The 18,262-nt window shown below is 63.4% G+C and overlaps 5 non-coding genes across 5 annotated transcripts; all 5 read left to right on the forward strand.

Annotated features, from left to right (window-relative positions):
- Window positions 1-2,163: 2,163 nt before the first annotated feature.
- On the forward strand, window positions 2,164-2,282 carry LOC142867097 (5S ribosomal RNA). Its single transcript, XR_012916828.1, has one exon. It is a non-coding gene; the product is annotated as a 5S ribosomal RNA (ribosomal RNA).
- Window positions 2,283-6,065: 3,783 nt separating this feature from the next.
- LOC142867098 (5S ribosomal RNA) lies at window positions 6,066-6,184 on the forward strand. The gene has a single exon (XR_012916829.1). It is a non-coding gene; the product is annotated as a 5S ribosomal RNA (ribosomal RNA).
- A 3,786-nt stretch (window positions 6,185-9,970) lies between these two features.
- On the forward strand, window positions 9,971-10,089 carry LOC142867099 (5S ribosomal RNA). Its single transcript, XR_012916830.1, has one exon. It is a non-coding gene; the product is annotated as a 5S ribosomal RNA (ribosomal RNA).
- A 3,786-nt stretch (window positions 10,090-13,875) lies between these two features.
- Window positions 13,876-13,994, forward strand: LOC142867100 (5S ribosomal RNA). The gene has a single exon (XR_012916831.1). It is a non-coding gene; the product is annotated as a 5S ribosomal RNA (ribosomal RNA).
- Window positions 13,995-17,773: 3,779 nt separating this feature from the next.
- On the forward strand, window positions 17,774-17,892 carry LOC142867102 (5S ribosomal RNA). Its single transcript, XR_012916833.1, has one exon. It is a non-coding gene; the product is annotated as a 5S ribosomal RNA (ribosomal RNA).
- Window positions 17,893-18,262: the final 370 nt, after the last annotated feature.

An 18,262-nucleotide genomic window follows, 5' to 3' on the forward strand; every position in this document is an offset into this window, starting at 1 on the left:
AGGGCTTGGTGTGGATGCTGCTTCCAGGAAGCCCTCCAGAAACCCGGCAGCAGGGTGGCCGCAGCAGTCTCCAGCAGCCGTCCCTAAGTCGCGTGAGTGCGGGGGACGCGCCCCCGCTGTGCCGCGGGGGCCCAGCCTGGTGTCTTCCCTGAGGCCCTGCGGCTGCCGGCTGGGCTGCCGCTCCCCGCAAGGGGAGAGCCGCGGAGGTGGGGACCGCCTCCTGATGGGGACGTACACGCAGCTCTCCACGTCGGATTCCGGGGCTCTCTGTCCTGCCCGAAGGCCCAGCTGGCCTGCGGGTCCTTAGAGTGGCAAAAACCTCCGAAAACTGAGACTGAGGGTCCGGTGGGTGTCTGCACTTTTGTGCTGGGCACCCCAGGGAGGCCCGGGGGCTGGCTGGACAACGTGGTCTGCTGGGCGGTGGTGGGGGGGTTGGAGGAGCAACTGATGCCCTTTGCACTTTGGGTAGCAAGAGTCTGAGGTGTCTCTGAGCCCTGTGCCCTGTGGGGGCGGGGCGGGGGGGAGGAGGAGGAGGAGGAGGAGGAGGTGGGAAGGGCCGGGGCCTGCAGTCCTGTTCCCGGGGGTGGCACGGCAAGTGGCTTCTTCCACAGGCTGCTTGGCCTGGGCTCCCTGCACCTGGGCCTTTGGAGGACCGGCCCTGTGCTTGCCAACACTTCCTGCAGGGACCCAGAGCTGGGAGGTGGCATCTCTCAGCCCTGGGTCGGGCAGAGCCCCAGCGGACCATGCCCACAACCTCTCTCAGCACCGGTCCCCCAGAAGGCTCCTTTGGGACCAGGATTCTCTTGCGGTGACTCTTTAAGGTCTGGCCCCTGGATGGAGGGGCACCAGGAGTAGAGGAGCAGGAAGGGGAAGGGGGTGGCCATGCGAGGGGACACTTTGAGGCCAAGTCCCAGCTTCAGCCTGATCCTCCTGGGAACCCCGCTCTGAGACAAGGAGCCGGGCTTCGCATTCCCACAGCAGCCAGTCGTGGGCTGAGGACACCTGGGGCGTTGGGAACTCCCTGGCTTCTCCTGGGTTTAACGTCTAGAGCTGCTTGGGAATCGCGCCGCCACACACACCCGAGCGCAGGTGTCTTCCGCACAGACTGCGGGCCTCGCTCTTCTGAATGCCGCTAGCTCGCCACCCACCCACGGGTGAACCTGGTCAGGGTGCTTTCTCTCAGGGGCAGACTCTTTTCCGGGCGGGCTACCGGTGTCTCTGTTTGCTCGTTTCTTTCTTCCATTTCGGGACAGTCTTCCTTGCTGGGTGTGGAAATCTCCTATGCCTTCCCTCGCCTATTCTGTCAGCTTTAAAATTCTCTTTCAGTTGCCACCCTCACAGATGGATTAGGAAACTCTTTCCGGTGCACTCATTAGTGAAATGACCTCCAGGAAGCTGGAATCCAATATCTAATGGCCGATTTTTAGCGAGTCCACACGCCAGGGTGGTCGGGGTCCAATGCAGCCCCGGCCAGGCCCAGGCCCCTTGGACTGGGCCACAGGAGGACACGGAGGAGGGTCCCGGCCCCCACGAAGCGGTGCCGGCAGTTCTCCACGGGCTTGGGCGTTTTCCAGAGGTAGGAGATGGAGGGGACTGATTTCTTCAGCGCCCCCCAAACCACGCCACCCCACCCCACCCATGGGACACATCCCCAGAGAGAGACGCCCCATACACTGGCTGTGCCCCAGCCCTGGCCCGGGGGAATAGGCGGCAGCCCACCCACAGGGCGAGGGGGGGGCGCAGCTGAAAGGGGTTGTGGGGGAGGGCGGCCCCTGGCTGGGGTCAAAGGGCGAGCGTCCCGCGCCTGCGCAGTCAGCGGCAGCGACGCGCTGGGGGTGGGCAGCGGGTAGGTGAAGGAGGCCGGGCGAGGAGACGAGGGGGGCTGGGAGGGCTCCACCTTGGCGAGTCCAGCCGTGGAGGCGCATCTTGTGTGAGTGTGAGTGAGTGTGAGTGTGTGTGTGTGTGTATAGAGAGACAGCCCCCCACCCCGCCCCGCCCCGCCCCGCCCCGCCCATCACCCCCGTCCCTGGGAGCCAGCGGGACCCGGCCGGCGAACTCAACCAGCCCGGCCCGGCCCGGCGCGGGGCCTGGGGCGGGAGGCGGCGGCGGGGAAGCCCAGAGAGGCTCGGCTTCTCGAGCGGGGCAGGGGCGCCCTCCGCCGCCGTCTAGGGCCACACCACCCTGAACGCCCCCGATCTCGTCTGGTCTCGGAAGCTAAGCAGGGTCGGGCCTGGTTAGTACTTGGATGGGAGACCGCCTGGGAATACCGGGTGCCACAGGCTGCTGCTTTTTTTTTTTTTTTTCTTGCCTCTTGTTCTGTCCCCTTTCTGGGAGCGCGGCGGCGGCCCGGGGTGGGGGTCACCCCCACCCTCAGCGCCCGCGCGGTGCCTGGCGCCCCAGCCCGCACCGTGGGGCCTCCTCTTGTCCCAAGCCTCGACACCGCCGCCACGCGGCAGCATGCGTGGCATCTGGACTGTCAGGTCTCAGACCAAAGGTCTGCTCTGTGGGAACCGACACGCTGGAGGAAACCTTGAGAGTCTGAGAGGGGAGGGAGTTCCAGAAGAAGGCCAGGATGTCATTTTGAGGGAGTATGTGACCAGAACTCGTCCCGTTGATTTTGGGGTTCTATGGGCTACACGCAGGAAACTTTGGTGGTGGCACCTGATGTTGGGGGATCCGGAGTCACACCCAGACCTGCTCCACAGGCCTCCTTTTACTTTTCTCTTCGGATTCATTATTTTTAAAAAGTGTCTCTTACCTCTAGGATTGCATTTTCTTTTCTCTCTCTTTTCAAGCAGATGATGGGAGTACAAGTATTCAGGTGACATGTGTTGCCCGTGCCGCCCTCCCCCCTGTGTTCTTTTTTTTTTTTTTTTTTTGAGACAGAGTCTCGTTTTGCTGCCCAGGCTAGAGTGAGTGCCATGGCGTCAGCCTAGCTCACAGCAACCTCAATCTCCGGGCTCAAGCAATCCTGCTGCCTCAGCCTCCCGAGTAGTTGGGACTACAGGCATGCACCACCACGCCCGGCTGTGTTTTTCTATATATATTAGTTGGCCAATTAATTTCTTTCTATTTTTAGTAGAGACGGGGTCTCGCTCTTGCTCAGGCTGGTTTCGAACTCCTGACCTGGAGCAATCCGCCCGCCTCGGCCTCCCAGAGAGCTAGGATTACAGGCGTGAGCCACCGCGCCCGGCCCCCCCTGTGTTCTTATTCATATACCTCTCATGTTGTTCCAGCGTATTGTGGGGGTACCAATGTTAAGGTCGGGTGCCTTGCCCTCTCCAAGCCTCCCCCCTCGGGTCAGAGCTTCAAGTGCGCCCATCCCCCAGTCGGTGCGCACCCACCCCATGCCTAAGGATGTGTATGCCCCTCCCCTCCCCCCACCCGCCCGACACCCACCCGATGAAGGTGATTCCTCTCTGTCCACTTAGGCGTCCATCCGTTCGTACCAATTTGCTGGTGAGCGCGCTCACGTGGTGCTCGTGTGTCCATTCTTGGGATACTTGGTTTACTGGAACGGGTTCCAGCTCTGGCCAGGAGAACACGAGAGGCGCCCTCTCACCGCTGCTCCTCACAGCCGAATGGCACTCCGTGGTGTCCACGCGCCACATTTTATTGATGCACTCCTGGATGGATGGGCACTCGGGTCGCTTCCACGTCTTTGGGATTGTGAATTGTGCCCTAACTGTAACCCTAACCCTTACCCAGCCCGTCTCCTCTGCCCCTGCCTGACGCACTCCTCCCCGGCCAGGCCCGTCACTGTCCTGGGCCCCCGCCTGACCGGCTCCTCCCCGCCCGGCCGGTCACCGTCCTCTGCCCCTGCCTGACACGCTCCTTCCCGCCCGGCCTCTCACCGTCCTCGGCCCCTGCCTGACCGGCTCCTCCGTCGCCTGGGCCTTCCAAGGGCTTGGTGTGGATGCTGCTTCCAGGAAGCCCTCCAGAAACCCGGCAGCAGGGTGGCCGCAGCAGTCTCCAGCAGCCGTCCCTAAGTCGCGTGAGTGCGGGGGACGCGCCCCCGCTGTGCCGCGGGGGCCCAGCCTGGTGTCTTCCCTGAGGCCCTGCGGCTGCCGGCTGGGCTGCCGCTCCCCGCAAGGGGAGAGCCGCGGAGGTGGGGACCGCCTCCTGATGGGGACGTACACGCAGCTCTCCACGTCGGATTCCGGGGCTCTCTGTCCTGCCCGAAGGCCCAGCTGGCCTGCGGGTCCTTAGAGTGGCAAAAACCTCCGAAAACTGAGACTGAGGGTCCGGTGGGTGTCTGCACTTTTGTGCTGGGCACCCCAGGGAGGCCCGGGGGCTGGCTGGACAACGTGGTCTGCTGGGCGGTGGTGGGGGGGTTGGAGGAGCAACTGATGCCCTTTGCACTTTGGGTAGCAAGAGTCTGAGGTGTCTCTGAGCCCTGTGCCCTGTGGGGGCGGGGCGGGGGGGAGGAGGAGGAGGAGGAGGAGGAGGTGGGAAGGGCCGGGGCCTGCAGTCCTGTTCCCGGGGTGGCACGGCAAGTGGCTTCTTCCACAGGCTGCTTGGCCTGGGCTCCCTGCACCTGGGCCTTTGGAGGACCGGCCCTGTGCTTGCCAACACTTCCTGCAGGGACCCAGAGCTGGGAGGTGGCATCTCTCAGCCCTGGGTCGGGCAGAGCCCCAGCGGGCCATGCCCACAACCTCTCTCAGCACCGGTCCCCCAGAAGGCTCCTTTGGGACCAGGATTCTCTTGCGGTGACTCTTTAAGGTCTGGCCCCTGGATGGAGGGGCACCAGGAGTAGAGGAGCAGGAAGGGGAAGGGGGTGGCCATGCGAGGGGACACTTTGAGGCCAAGTCCCAGCTTCAGCCTGATCCTCCTGGGAACCCCGCTCTGAGACAAGGAGCCGGGCTTCGCATTCCCACAGCAGCCAGTCGTGGGCTGAGGACACCTGGGGCGTTGGGAACTCCCTGGCTTCTCCTGGGTTTAACGTCTAGAGCTGCTTGGGAATCGCGCCGCCACACACACCCGAGCGCAGGTGTCTTCCGCACAGACTGCGGGCCTCGCTCTTCTGAATGCCGCTAGCTCGCCACCCACCCACGGGTGAACCTGGTCAGGGTGCTTTCTCTCAGGGGCAGACTCTTTTCCGGGCGGGCTACCGGTGTCTCTGTTTGCTCGTTTCTTTCTTCCATTTCGGGACAGTCTTCCTTGCTGGGTGTGGAAATCTCCTATGCCTTCCCTCGCCTATTCTGTCAGCTTTAAAATTCTCTTTCAGTTGCCACCCTCACAGATGGATTAGGAAACTCTTTCCGGTGCACTCATTAGTGAAATGACCTCCAGGAAGCTGGAATCCAATATCTAATGGCCGATTTTTAGCGAGTCCACACGCCAGGGTGGTCGGGGTCCAATGCAGCCCCGGCCAGGCCCAGGCCCCTTGGACTGGGCCACAGGAGGACACGGAGGAGGGTCCCGGCCCCCACGAAGCGGTGCCGGCAGTTCTCCACGGGCTTGGGCGTTTTCCAGAGGTAGGAGATGGAGGGGACTGATTTCTTCAGCGCCCCCCAAACCACGCCACCCCACCCCACCCATGGGACACATCCCCAGAGAGAGACGCCCCATACACTGGCTGTGCCCCAGCCCTGGCCCGGGGGAATAGGCGGCAGCCCACCCACAGGGCGAGGGGGGGGGCGCAGCTGAAAGGGGTTGTGGGGGAGGGCGGCCCCTGGCTGGGGTCAAAGGGCGAGCGTCCCGCGCCTGCGCAGTCAGCGGCAGCGACGCGCTGGGGGTGGGCAGCGGGTAGGTGAAGGAGGCCGGGCGAGGAGACGAGGGGGGCTGGGAGGGCTCCACCTTGGCGAGTCCAGCCGTGGAGGCGCATCTTGTGTGAGTGTGAGTGAGTGTGAGTGTGTGTGTGTGTGTATAGAGAGACAGCCCCCCACCCCGCCCCGCCCCGCCCCGCCCCGCCCATCACCCCCGTCCCTGGGAGCCAGCGGGACCCGGCCGGCGAACTCAACCAGCCCGGCCCGGCCCGGCGCGGGGCCTGGGGCGGGAGGCGGCGGCGGGGAAGCCCAGAGAGGCTCGGCTTCTCGAGCGGGGCAGGGGCGCCCTCCGCCGCCGTCTAGGGCCACACCACCCTGAACGCCCCCGATCTCGTCTGGTCTCGGAAGCTAAGCAGGGTCGGGCCTGGTTAGTACTTGGATGGGAGACCGCCTGGGAATACCGGGTGCCACAGGCTGCTGCTTTTTTTTTTTTTTTTTCTTGCCTCTTGTTCTGTCCCCTTTCTGGGAGCGCGGCGGCGGCCCGGGGTGGGGGTCACCCCCACCCTCAGCGCCCGCGCGGTGCCTGGCGCCCCAGCCCGCACCGTGGGGCCTCCTCTTGTCCCAAGCCTCGACACCGCCGCCACGCGGCAGCATGCGTGGCATCTGGACTGTCAGGTCTCAGACCAAAGGTCTGCTCTGTGGGAACCGACACGCTGGAGGAAACCTTGAGAGTCTGAGAGGGGAGGGAGTTCCAGAAGAAGGCCAGGATGTCATTTTGAGGGAGTATGTGACCAGAACTCGTCCCGTTGATTTTGGGGTTCTATGGGCTACACGCAGGAAACTTTGGTGGTGGCACCTGATGTTGGGGGATCCGGAGTCACACCCAGACCTGCTCCACAGGCCTCCTTTTACTTTTCTCTTCGGATTCATTATTTTTAAAAAGTGTCTCTTACCTCTAGGATTGCATTTTCTTTTCTCTCTCTTTTCAAGCAGATGATGGGAGTACAAGTATTCAGGTGACATGTGTTGCCCGTGCCGCCCTCCCCCCTGTGTTCTTTTTTTTTTTTTTTTTTTGAGACAGAGTCTCGTTTTGCTGCCCAGGCTAGAGTGAGTGCCATGGCGTCAGCCTAGCTCACAGCAACCTCAATCTCCGGGCTCAAGCAATCCTGCTGCCTCAGCCTCCCGAGTAGTTGGGACTACAGGCATGCACCACCACGCCCGGCTGTGTTTTTCTATATATATTAGTTGGCCAATTAATTTCTTTCTATTTTTAGTAGAGACGGGGTCTCGCTCTTGCTCAGGCTGGTTTCGAACTCCTGACCTGGAGCAATCCGCCCGCCTCGGCCTCCCAGAGAGCTAGGATTACAGGCGTGAGCCACCGCGCCCGGCCCCCCCTGTGTTCTTATTCATATACCTCTCATGTTGTTGCAGCGTATTGTGGGGGTACCAATGTTAAGGTCGGGTGCCTTGCCCTCTCCAAGCCTCCCCCCTCGGGTCAGAGCTTCAAGTGCGCCCATCCCCCAGTCGGTGCGCACCCACCCCATGCCTAATGGATGTGTATGCCCCTCCCCTCCCCCCACCCGCCCGACACCCACCCGATGAAGGTGATTCCTCTCTGTCCACTTAGGCGTCCATCCGTTCGTACCAATTTGCTGGTGAGCGCGCTCACGTGGTGCTCGTGTGTCCATTCTTGGGATACTTGGTTTACTGGAACGGGTTCCAGCTCTGGCCAGGAGAACACGAGAGGCGCCCTCTCACCGCTGCTCCTCACAGCCGAATGGCACTCCGTGGTGTCCACGCGCCACATTTTATTGATGCACTCCTGGATGGATGGGCACTCGGGTCGCTTCCACGTCTTTGGGATTGTGAATTGTGCCCTAACTGTAACCCTAACCCTTACCCAGCCCGTCTCCTCTGCCCCTGCCTGACGCACTCCTCCCCGGCCAGGCCCGTCACTGTCCTGGGCCCCCGCCTGACCGGCTCCTCCCCGCCCGGCCGGTCACCGTCCTCTGCCCCTGCCTGACACGCTCCTTCCCGCCCGGCCTCTCACCGTCCTCGGCCCCTGCCTGACCGGCTCCTCCGTCGCCTGGGCCTTCCAAGGGCTTGGTGTGGATGCTGCTTCCAGGAAGCCCTCCAGAAACCCGGCAGCAGGGTGGCCGCAGCAGTCTCCAGCAGCCGTCCCTAAGTCGCGTGAGTGCGGGGGACGCGCCCCCGCTGTGCCGCGGGGGCCCAGCCTGGTGTCTTCCCTGAGGCCCTGCGGCTGCCGGCTGGGCTGCCGCTCCCCGCAAGGGGAGAGCCGCGGAGGTGGGGACCGCCTCCTGATGGGGACGTACACGCAGCTCTCCACGTCGGATTCCGGGGCTCTCTGTCCTGCCCGAAGGCCCAGCTGGCCTGCGGGTCCTTAGAGTGGCAAAAACCTCCGAAAACTGAGACTGAGGGTCCGGTGGGTGTCTGCACTTTTGTGCTGGGCACCCCAGGGAGGCCCGGGGGCTGGCTGGACAACGTGGTCTGCTGGGCGGTGGTGGGGGGGTTGGAGGAGCAACTGATGCCCTTTGCACTTTGGGTAGCAAGAGTCTGAGGTGTCTCTGAGCCCTGTGCCCTGTGGGGGCGGGGCGGGGGGGAGGAGGAGGAGGAGGAGGAGGAGGTGGGAAGGGCCGGGGCCTGCAGTCCTGTTCCCGGGGGTGGCACGGCAAGTGGCTTCTTCCACAGGCTGCTTGGCCTGGGCTCCCTGCACCTGGGCCTTTGGAGGACCGGCCCTGTGCTTGCCAACACTTCCTGCAGGGACCCAGAGCTGGGAGGTGGCATCTCTCAGCCCTGGGTCGGGCAGAGCCCCAGCGGGCCATGCCCACAACCTCTCTCAGCACCGGTCCCCCAGAAGGCTCCTTTGGGACCAGGATTCTCTTGCGGTGACTCTTTAAGGTCTGGCCCCTGGATGGAGGGGCACCAGGAGTAGAGGAGCAGGAAGGGGAAGGGGGTGGCCATGCGAGGGGACACTTTGAGGCCAAGTCCCAGCTTCAGCCTGATCCTCCTGGGAACCCCGCTCTGAGACAAGGAGCCGGGCTTCGCATTCCCACAGCAGCCAGTCGTGGGCTGAGGACACCTGGGGCGTTGGGAACTCCCTGGCTTCTCCTGGGTTTAACGTCTAGAGCTGCTTGGGAATCGCGCCGCCACACACACCCGAGCGCAGGTGTCTTCCGCACAGACTGCGGGCCTCGCTCTTCTGAATGCCGCTAGCTCGCCACCCACCCACGGGTGAACCTGGTCAGGGTGCTTTCTCTCAGGGGCAGACTCTTTTCCGGGCGGGCTACCGGTGTCTCTGTTTGCTCGTTTCTTTCTTCCATTTCGGGACAGTCTTCCTTGCTGGGTGTGGAAATCTCCTATGCCTTCCCTCGCCTATTCTGTCAGCTTTAAAATTCTCTTTCAGTTGCCACCCTCACAGATGGATTAGGAAACTCTTTCCGGTGCACTCATTAGTGAAATGACCTCCAGGAAGCTGGAATCCAATATCTAATGGCCGATTTTTAGCGAGTCCACACGCCAGGGTGGTCGGGGTCCAATGCAGCCCCGGCCAGGCCCAGGCCCCTTGGACTGGGCCACAGGAGGACACGGAGGAGGGTCCCGGCCCCCACGAAGCGGTGCCGGCAGTTCTCCACGGGCTTGGGCGTTTTCCAGAGGTAGGAGATGGAGGGGACTGATTTCTTCAGCGCCCCCCAAACCACGCCACCCCACCCCACCCATGGGACACATCCCCAGAGAGAGACGCCCCATACACTGGCTGTGCCCCAGCCCTGGCCCGGGGGAATAGGCGGCAGCCCACCCACAGGGCGAGGGGGGGGGCGCAGCTGAAAGGGGTTGTGGGGGAGGGCGGCCCCTGGCTGGGGTCAAAGGGCGAGCGTCCCGCGCCTGCGCAGTCAGCGGCAGCGACGCGCTGGGGGTGGGCAGCGGGTAGGTGAAGGAGGCCGGGCGAGGAGACGAGGGGGGCTGGGAGGGCTCCACCTTGGCGAGTCCAGCCGTGGAGGCGCATCTTGTGTGAGTGTGAGTGAGTGTGAGTGTGTGTGTGTGTGTATAGAGAGACAGCCCCCCACCCCGCCCCGCCCCGCCCCGCCCCGCCCATCACCCCCGTCCCTGGGAGCCAGCGGGACCCGGCCGGCGAACTCAACCAGCCCGGCCCGGCCCGGCGCGGGGCCTGGGGCGGGAGGCGGCGGCGGGGAAGCCCAGAGAGGCTCGGCTTCTCGAGCGGGGCAGGGGCGCCCTCCGCCGCCGTCTAGGGCCACACCACCCTGAACGCCCCCGATCTCGTCTGGTCTCGGAAGCTAAGCAGGGTCGGGCCTGGTTAGTACTTGGATGGGAGACCGCCTGGGAATACCGGGTGCCACAGGCTGCTGCTTTTTTTTTTTTTTTTTCTTGCCTCTTGTTCTGTCCCCTTTCTGGGAGCGCGGCGGCGGCCCGGGGTGGGGGTCACCCCCACCCTCAGCGCCCGCGCGGTGCCTGGCGCCCCAGCCCGCACCGTGGGGCCTCCTCTTGTCCCAAGCCTCGACACCGCCGCCACGCGGCAGCATGCGTGGCATCTGGACTGTCAGGTCTCAGACCAAAGGTCTGCTCTGTGGGAACCGACACGCTGGAGGAAACCTTGAGAGTCTGAGAGGGGAGGGAGTTCCAGAAGAAGGCCAGGATGTCATTTTGAGGGAGTATGTGACCAGAACTCGTCCCGTTGATTTTGGGGTTCTATGGGCTACACGCAGGAAACTTTGGTGGTGGCACCTGATGTTGGGGGATCCGGAGTCACACCCAGACCTGCTCCACAGGCCTCCTTTTACTTTTCTCTTCGGATTCATTATTTTTAAAAAGTGTCTCTTACCTCTAGGATTGCATTTTCTTTTCTCTCTCTTTTCAAGCAGATGATGGGAGTACAAGTATTCAGGTGACATGTGTTGCCCGTGCCGCCCTCCCCCCTGTGTTCTTTTTTTTTTTTTTTTTTTGAGACAGAGTCTCGTTTTGCTGCCCAGGCTAGAGTGAGTGCCATGGCGTCAGCCTAGCTCACAGCAACCTCAATCTCCGGGCTCAAGCAATCCTGCTGCCTCAGCCTCCCGAGTAGTTGGGACTACAGGCATGCACCACCACGCCCGGCTGTGTTTTTCTATATATATTAGTTGGCCAATTAATTTCTTTCTATTTTTAGTAGAGACGGGGTCTCGCTCTTGCTCAGGCTGGTTTCGAACTCCTGACCTGGAGCAATCCGCCCGCCTCGGCCTCCCAGAGAGCTAGGATTACAGGCGTGAGCCACCGCGCCCGGCCCCCCCTGTGTTCTTATTCATATACCTCTCATGTTGTTCCAGCGTATTGTGGGGGTACCAATGTTAAGGTCGGGTGCCTTGCCCTCTCCAAGCCTCCCCCCTCGGGTCAGAGCTTCAAGTGCGCCCATCCCCCAGTCGGTGCGCACCCACCCCATGCCTAATGGATGTGTATGCCCCTCCCCTCCCCCCACCCGCCCGACACCCACCCGATGAAGGTGATTCCTCTCTGTCCACTTAGGCGTCCATCCGTTCGTACCAATTTGCTGGTGAGCGCGCTCACGTGGTGCTCGTGTGTCCATTCTTGGGATACTTGGTTTACTGGAACGGGTTCCAGCTCTGGCCAGGAGAACACGAGAGGCGCCCTCTCACCGCTGCTCCTCACAGCCGAATGGCACTCCGTGGTGTCCACGCGCCACATTTTATTGATGCACTCCTGGATGGATGGGCACTCGGGTCGCTTCCACGTCTTTGGGATTGTGAATTGTGCCCTAACTGTAACCCTAACCCTTACCCAGCCCGTCTCCTCTGCCCCTGCCTGACGCACTCCTCCCCGGCCAGGCCCGTCACTGTCCTGGGCCCCCGCCTGACCGGCTCCTCCCCGCCCGGCCGGTCACCGTCCTCTGCCCCTGCCTGACACGCTCCTTCCCGCCCGGCCTCTCACCGTCCTCGGCCCCTGCCTGACCGGCTCCTCCGTCGCCTGGGCCTTCCAAGGGCTTGGTGTGGATGCTGCTTCCAGGAAGCCCTCCAGAAACCCGGCAGCAGGGTGGCCGCAGCAGTCTCCAGCAGCCGTCCCTAAGTCGCGTGAGTGCGGGGGACGCGCCCCCGCTGTGCCGCGGGGGCCCAGCCTGGTGTCTTCCCTGAGGCCCTGCGGCTGCCGGCTGGGCTGCCGCTCCCCGCAAGGGGAGAGCCGCGGAGGTGGGGACCGCCTCCTGATGGGGACGTACACGCAGCTCTCCACGTCGGATTCCGGGGCTCTCTGTCCTGCCCGAAGGCCCAGCTGGCCTGCGGGTCCTTAGAGTGGCAAAAACCTCCGAAAACTGAGACTGAGGGTCCGGTGGGTGTCTGCACTTTTGTGCTGGGCACCCCAGGGAGGCCCGGGGGCTGGCTGGACAACGTGGTCTGCTGGGCGGTGGTGGGGGGGTTGGAGGAGCAACTGATGCCCTTTGCACTTTGGGTAGCAAGAGTCTGAGGTGTCTCTGAGCCCTGTGCCCTGTGGGGGCGGGGCGGGGGGGAGGAGGAGGAGGAGGAGGAGGAGGTGGGAAGGGCCGGGGCCTGCAGTCCTGTTCCCGGGGGTGGCACGGCAAGTGGCTTCTTCCACAGGCTGCTTGGCCTGGGCTCCCTGCACCTGGGCCTTTGGAGGACCGGCCCTGTGCTTGCCAACACTTCCTGCAGGGACCCAGAGCTGGGAGGTGGCATCTCTCAGCCCTGGGTCGGGCAGAGCCCCAGCGGGCCATGCCCACAACCTCTCTCAGCACCGGTCCCCCAGAAGGCTCCTTTGGGACCAGGATTCTCTTGCGGTGACTCTTTAAGGTCTGGCCCCTGGATGGAGGGGCACCAGGAGTAGAGGAGCAGGAAGGGGAAGGGGGTGGCCATGCGAGGGGACACTTTGAGGCCAAGTCCCAGCTTCAGCCTGATCCTCCTGGGAACCCCGCTCTGAGACAAGGAGCCGGGCTTCGCATTCCCACAGCAGCCAGTCGTGGGCTGAGGACACCTGGGGCGTTGGGAACTCCCTGGCTTCTCCTGGGTTTAACGTCTAGAGCTGCTTGGGAATCGCGCCGCCACACACACCCGAGCGCAGGTGTCTTCCGCACAGACTGCGGGCCTCGCTCTTCTGAATGCCGCTAGCTCGCCACCCACCCACGGGTGAACCTGGTCAGGGTGCTTTCTCTCAGGGGCAGACTCTTTTCCGGGCGGGCTACCGGTGTCTCTGTTTGCTCGTTTCTTTCTTCCATTTCGGGACAGTCTTCCTTGCTGGGTGTGGAAATCTCCTATGCCTTCCCTCGCCTATTCTGTCAGCTTTAAAATTCTCTTTCAGTTGCCACCCTCACAGATGGATTAGGAAACTCTTTCCGGTGCACTCATTAGTGAAATGACCTCCAGGAAGCTGGAATCCAATATCTAATGGCCGATTTTTAGCGAGTCCACACGCCAGGGTGGTCGGGGTCCAATGCAGCCCCGGCCAGGCCCAGGCCCCTTGGACTGGGCCACAGGAGGACACGGAGGAGGGTCCCGGCCCCCACGAAGCGGTGCCGGCAGTTCTCCACGGGCTTGGGCGTTTTCCAGAGGTAGGAGATGGAGGGGACTGATTTCTTCAGCGCCCCCCAAACCACGCCACCCCACCCCACCCATGGGACACATCCCCAGAGAGAGACGCCCCATACACTGGCTGTGCCCCAGCCCTGGCCCGGGGGAATAGGCGGCAGCCCACCCACAGGGCGAGGGGGGGGGCGCAGCTGAAAGGGGTTGTGGGGGAGGGCGGCCCCTGGCTGGGGTCAAAGGGCGAGCGTCCCGCGCCTGCGCAGTCAGCGGCAGCGACGCGCTGGGGGTGGGCAGCGGGTAGGTGAAGGAGGCCGGGCGAGGAGACGAGGGGGGCTGGGAGGGCTCCACCTTGGCGAGTCCAGCCGTGGAGGCGCATCTTGTGTGAGTGTGAGTGAGTGTGAGTGTGTGTGTGTGTGTATAGAGAGACAGCCCCCCACCCCGCCCCGCCCCGCCCCGCCCCGCCCATCACCCCCGTCCCTGGGAGCCAGCGGGACCCGGCCGGCGAACTCAACCAGCCCGGCCCGGCCCGGCGCGGGGCCTGGGGCGGGAGGCGGCGGCGGGGAAGCCCAGAGAGGCTCGGCTTCTCGAGCGGGGCAGGGGCGCCCTCCGCCGCCGTCTAGGGCCACACCACCCTGAACGCCCCCGATCTCGTCTGGTCTCGGAAGCTAAGCAGGGTCGGGCCTGGTTAGTACTTGGATGGGAGACCGCCTGGGAATACCGGGTGCCACAGGCTGCTGCTTTTTTTTTTTTTTTTCTTGCCTCTTGTTCTGTCCCCTTTCTGGGAGCGCGGCGGCGGCCCGGGGTGGGGGTCACCCCCACCCTCAGCGCCCGCGCGGTGCCTGGCGCCCCAGCCCGCACCGTGGGGCCTCCTCTTGTCCCAAGCCTCGACACCGCCGCCACGCGGCAGCATGCGTGGCATCTGGACTGTCAGGTCTCAGACCAAAGGTCTGCTCTGTGGGAACCGACACGCTGGAGGAAACCTTGAGAGTCTGAGAGGGGAGGGAGTTCCAGAAGAAGGCCAGGATGTCATTTTGAGGGAGTATGTGACCAGAACTCGTCCCGTTGATTTTGGGGTTCTATGGGCTACACGCAGGAAACTTTGGTGGTGGCACCTGATGTTGGGGGATCCGGAGTCACACCCAGACCTGCTCCACAGGCCTCCTTTTACTTTTCTCTTCGGATTCATTATTTTTAAAAAGTGTCTCTTACCTCTAGGATTGCATTTTCTTTTCTCTCTCTTTTCAAGCAGATGATGGGAGTACAAGTATTCAGGTGACATGTGTTGCCCGTGCCGCCCTCCCCCCTGTGTTCTTTTTTTTTTTTTTTTTTTGAGACAGAGTCTCGTTTTGCTGCCCAGGCTAGAGTGAGTGCCATGGCGTCAGCCTAGCTCACAGCAACCTCAATCTCCGGGCTCAAGCAATCCTGCTGCCTCAGCCTCCCGAGTAGTTGGGACTACAGGCATGCACCACCACGCCCGGCTGTGTTTTTCTATATATATTAGTTGGCCAATTAATTTCTTTCTATTTTTAGTAGAGACGGGGTCTCGCTCTTGCTCAGGCTGGTTTCGAACTCCTGACCTGGAGCAATCCGCCCGCCTCGGCCTCCCAGAGAGCTAGGATTACAGGCGTGAGCCACCGCGCCCGGCCCCCCCTGTGTTCTTATTCATATACCTCTCATGTTGTTCCAGCGTATTGTGGGGGTACCAATGTTAAGGTCGGGTGCCTTGCCCTCTCCAAGCCTCCCCCCTCGGGTCAGAGCTTCAAGTGCGCCCATCCCCCAGTCGGTGCGCACCCACCCCATGCCTAATGGATGTGTATGCCCCTCCCCTCCCCCCACCCGCCCGACACCCACCCGATGAAGGTGATTCCTCTCTGTCCACTTAGGCGTCCATCCGTTCGTACCAATTTGCTGGTGAGCGCGCTCACGTGGTGCTCGTGTGTCCATTCTTGGGATACTTGGTTTACTGGAACGGGTTCCAGCTCTGGCCAGGAGAACACGAGAGGCGCCCTCTCACCGCTGCTCCTCACAGCCGAATGGCACTCCGTGGTGTCCACGCGCCACATTTTATTGATGCACTCCTGGATGGATGGGCACTCGGGTCGCTTCCACGTCTTTGGGATTGTGAATTGTGCCCTAACTGTAACCCTAACCCTTACCCAGCCCGTCTCCTCTGCCCCTGCCTGACGCACTCCTCCCCGGCCAGGCCCGTCACTGTCCTGGGCCCCCGCCTGACCGGCTCCTCCCCGCCCGGCCGGTCACCGTCCTCTGCCCCTGCCTGACACGCTCCTTCCCGCCCGGCCTCTCACCGTCCTCGGCCCCTGCCTGACCGGCTCCTCCGTCGCCTGGGCCTTCCAAGGGCTTGGTGTGGATGCTGCTTCCAGGAAGCCCTCCAGAAACCCGGCAGCAGGGTGGCCGCAGCAGTCTCCAGCAGCCGTCCCTAAGTCGCGTGAGTGCGGGGGACGCGCCCCCGCTGTGCCGCGGGGGCCCAGCCTGGTGTCTTCCCTGAGGCCCTGCGGCTGCCGGCTGGGCTGCCGCTCCCCGCAAGGGGAGAGCCGCGGAGGTGGGGACCGCCTCCTGATGGGGACGTACACGCAGCTCTCCACGTCGGATTCCGGGGCTCTCTGTCCTGCCCGAAGGCCCAGCTGGCCTGCGGGTCCTTAGAGTGGCAAAAACCTCCGAAAACTGAGACTGAGGGTCCGGTGGGTGTCTGCACTTTTGTGCTGGGCACCCCAGGGAGGCCCGGGGGCTGGCTGGACAACGTGGTCTGCTGGGCGGTGGTGGGGGGGTTGGAGGAGCAACTGATGCCCTTTGCACTTTGGGTAGCAAGAGTCTGAGGTGTCTCTGAGCCCTGTGCCCTGTGGGGGCGGGGCGGGGGGGAGGAGGAGGAGGAGGAGGAGGAGGTGGGAAGGGCCGGGGCCTGCAGTCCTGTTCCCGGGGTGGCACGGCAAGTGGCTTCTTCCACAGGCTGCTTGGCCTGGGCTCCCTGCACCTGGGCCTTTGGAGGACCGGCCCTGTGCTTGCCAACACTTCCTGCAGGGACCCAGAGCTGGGAGGTGGCATCTCTCAGCCCTGGGTCGGGCAGAGCCCCAGCGGGCCATGCCCACAACCTCTCTCAGCACCGGTCCCCCAGAAGGCTCCTTTGGGACCAGGATTCTCTTGCGGTGACTCTTTAAGGTCTGGCCCCTGGATGGAGGGGCACCAGGAGTAGAGGAGCAGGAAGGGGAAGGGGGTGGCCATGCGAGGGGACACTTTGAGGCCAAGTCCCAGCTTCAGCCTGATCCTCCTGGGAACCCCGCTCTGAGACAAGGAGCCGGGCTTCGCATTCCCACAGCAGCCAGTCGTGGGCTGAGGACACCTGGGGCGTTGGGAACTCCCTGGCTTCTCCTGGGTTTAACGTCTAGAGCTGCTTGGGAATCGCGCCGCCACACACACCCGAGCGCAGGTGTCTTCCGCACAGACTGCGGGCCTCGCTCTTCTGAATGCCGCTAGCTCGCCACCCACCCACGGGTGAACCTGGTCAGGGTGCTTTCTCTCAGGGGCAGACTCTTTTCCGGGCGGGCTACCGGTGTCTCTGTTTGCTCGTTTCTTTCTTCCATTTCGGGACAGTCTTCCTTGCTGGGTGTGGAAATCTCCTATGCCTTCCCTCGCCTATTCTGTCAGCTTTAAAATTCTCTTTCAGTTGCCACCCTCACAGATGGATTAGGAAACTCTTTCCGGTGCACTCATTAGTGAAATGACCTCCAGGAAGCTGGAATCCAATATCTAATGGCCGATTTTTAGCGAGTCCACACGCCAGGGTGGTCGGGGTCCAATGCAGCCCCGGCCAGGCCCAGGCCCCTTGGACTGGGCCACAGGAGGACACGGAGGAGGGTCCCGGCCCCCACGAAGCGGTGCCGGCAGTTCTCCACGGGCTTGGGCGTTTTCCAGAGGTAGGAGATGGAGGGGACTGATTTCTTCAGCGCCCCCCAAACCACGCCACCCCACCCCACCCATGGGACACATCCCCAGAGAGAGACGCCCCATACACTGGCTGTGCCCCAGCCCTGGCCCGGGGGAATAGGCGGCAGCCCACCCACAGGGCGAGGGGGGGGGCGCAGCTGAAAGGGGTTGTGGGGGAGGGCGGCCCCTGGCTGGGGTCAAAGGGCGAGCGTCCCGCGCCTGCGCAGTCAGCGGCAGCGACGCGCTGGGGGTGGGCAGCGGGTAGGTGAAGGAGGCCGGGCGAGGAGACGAGGGGGGCTGGGAGGGCTCCACCTTGGCGAGTCCAGCCGTGGAGGCGCATCTTGTGTGAGTGTGAGTGAGTGTGAGTGTGTGTGTGTGTGTATAGAGAGACAGCCCCCCACCCCGCCCCGCCCCGCCCCGCCCATCACCCCCGTCCCTGGGAGCCAGCGGGACCCGGCCGGCGAACTCAACCAGCCCGGCCCGGCCCGGCGCGGGGCCTGGGGCGGGAGGCGGCGGCGGGGAAGCCCAGAGAGGCTCGGCTTCTCGAGCGGGGCAGGGGCGCCCTCCGCCGCCGTCTAGGGCCACACCACCCTGAACGCCCCCGATCTCGTCTGGTCTCGGAAGCTAAGCAGGGTCGGGCCTGGTTAGTACTTGGATGGGAGACCGCCTGGGAATACCGGGTGCCACAGGCTGCTGCTTTTTTTTTTTTTTTTCTTGCCTCTTGTTCTGTCCCCTTTCTGGGAGCGCGGCGGCGGCCCGGGGTGGGGGTCACCCCCACCCTCAGCGCCCGCGCGGTGCCTGGCGCCCCAGCCCGCACCGTGGGGCCTCCTCTTGTCCCAAGCCTCGACACCGCCGCCACGCGGCAGCATGCGTGGCATCTGGACTGTCAGGTCTCAGACCAAAGGTCTGCTCTGTGGGAACCGACACGCTGGAGGAAACCTTGAGAGTCTGAGAGGGGAGGGAGTTCCAGAAGAAGGCCAGGATGTCATTTTGAGGGAGTATGTGACCAGAACTCGTCCCGTTGATTTTGGGGTTCTATGGGCTACACGCAGGAAACTTTGG

The sequence above is a fragment of the Microcebus murinus genome, unplaced genomic scaffold (assembly GCF_040939455.1).
Source record: "Microcebus murinus isolate Inina unplaced genomic scaffold, M.murinus_Inina_mat1.0 scaf013_hap2_Mmur4.0, whole genome shotgun sequence".
NCBI classification, from domain to species: domain Eukaryota; kingdom Metazoa; phylum Chordata; class Mammalia; order Primates; family Cheirogaleidae; genus Microcebus; species Microcebus murinus.